Source organism: Oratosquilla oratoria, chromosome 9 (assembly GCF_046742065.1).
Source record: "Oratosquilla oratoria isolate Oo_2021 chromosome 9, ASM4674206v1, whole genome shotgun sequence".
Classification (NCBI taxonomy): Eukaryota; Metazoa; Arthropoda; class Malacostraca; order Stomatopoda; family Squillidae; genus Oratosquilla; species Oratosquilla oratoria.
In genome coordinates, this window is record NC_134785.1 from 32,033,383 (window position 1) to 32,035,882 (window position 2,500).

The following is a 2,500-nucleotide window of genomic DNA, read 5'->3' on the forward strand; positions in this document are numbered from 1 at the left end:
TTCCTCTACCATCCTAACCACGACAATACACATGATGAATTGAAAGAATGAAAGAAAGAAAGAAAAGAAAAAAAAAGGAAAATACGGCTTTCATTGAACAACTCACTTTTATTTTTTACGCTTGTTTTGTTCAATGTTTAATTTTTCAACGTAAAATTTATGCCCCTGCAATTCTGGGGAAAGCTTTTGATGGCATTTTTCTAGTCCGACAATATCTATTTCCCATTCTTTTTTTTCTGTATGCTTTTTTTTATATATATAATAATCGCATATTCAAAATAGATAAACAATATTTTTCCGAGTATTGCATGTTTCCTTTGTTTCTTAAAATCCACATTTCATCATTTTCTTCTGCTTTATTTACATATAATTACCACATATAATTATAATTACCTTTGAATTATACAAATATTCTTTTCAAAACTTTTTAGCAGCATATTTCAGAGTGTAAAAAAAGAAGAAGAAGAAGAAAAGAAATCGACTACTGAATGACCACAGAATCCCTCTCTAAGGGTGAAATAATAACGAAAATAATATTAACAATAATAATTCAAAATTCACATCTGGACGTTGTTGATGGGTGCGACGCTCAAAGTTTATGCAAACTCTGACCTTGTAAAACCACGGAATTTCCTCAATTTGAGGAGAAGGCTTCAGCAAAATGCAATGAACGGCTTACAAAACCAGGAAGTAGCTCACTGCTGCCCCCGTCAGCAACAACAGCAAGAGCATTACCTCTTACAGCTTGCGCTGGGAAATTAACGAGTTTAATGGACACGTGCTAGTGCAAGCTGTGGTCAGCGCAAGTTGCTTACAATTAGAAGGTCAGCTTGGCCTGCCAAAACTATGACTGTGATTGGGTGAGTCACCGGACTTAATTACTTATACTTATCGTATTTTCGAAAAGAAACCGGGACCTGGCTCTTATTACAATTTATGAAAATAATTTAAGGTTTAGGAAATCATGGGATTGAGTTTCAATACAGGATAAACAAATCAGAAACTGATTCCCTTTCGATTTCACAAGATTTCTAAAGATGTGTGCGTGTGTATGTGTGTACGTGCCTGTGTATAACTATTTATATTTCATTATTAATCTATATACAACGGCAGTGGGAGATGACGGAGTATTATGTAACCATAGATACACCACGATCCAAAATAATTTCATAACATTTCAACATAAAAGAATGAATTGCTTGATGATATCTATCAACCCATGCAAAATATCTGTCTTCAAAGTTGAACCCGTCCAGTAGTTGGGAGAAACAGCAATTACAAATTCTTATTAACATCTAAATAGTGTACCTATTACATTATTCTTACAGCGTTTAAATATCCTCTGTTGTATATTGTTTGGACATTCTTGAACCTCTTTAATACGCATATCACGTGTGGACTTTCTCTCTTACAAAGTGAGGAGGGCGATTTTTTCTTTTTATGCATAGCATATTCTGACAATGCCTCTTTATTCAGAGTTGGTATGAGCTCTACCACGAAAGTTGAAGGGTCGGTGGTTATTCAGTTGAATTATTTTATACATTCATTTGCTTTTCCATCTTTCATTTAATTTTATATCTAATTATGTACTTATTTATCATTTATTTACCTATTTATTCAATTATATACTTATCTATATATCTATATATATCATTATTTATCTATTCATTTACTGGTTTGTTTATGTCTTTGTTTTCTTTATTATCTATTTTTCATTTATCTATTTATTTATTTATCTACATATTTATCTTTTTATTCATTTACCTGTTATATTTATTTATTCACGTTTTATTATTTATTTATTTATTTATTTATTTATTTATTTATTTATTTATTTATTTATTTATTTATTTATTTATTTATTTATTTATTTATTTATTTATTTATCTATTTATCTATAAATTCAATTATTTCTTTGTTTATTTGTTTATTTATTTATTCATTTATTTGTCTATTTATCGATTTATTTACTTATTTATTTATTTATTTACTTATTTATATGTTTACATATTTCTTCTCCTTATTTACTTACGTATCTATACCTTTATTTATTTATTTATTTAATTAATTGTTTATTTATTTATTTATTCATTTATTTATTTATTTATTTATTTATTTATTTATTTATTTATTTATTTATTTATTTATTTATCTATTTATTTATTTATTTATTACTTATTTATTTATTCATCTATCTATTTATTTATTTACTTATTTATTTATTTATTTATTTATTCATTTATTTAGCTATTTATTTATTTACTTATTTACCATATATTTATCTACCTACTTAATTGATTCTTTACGTACATATTTATCCATTTATCAAATTGTTTGTATATATATACCTGCGAAACTAGTCAGGAATAAACTCAAGTCTAAGACTCCTGTGTTTCCTATTCCGCTTACGTCATATATATATACATATATATATATATATATATATATATATATATATATATATATATATATATATATACAAATATTATAAATATATATA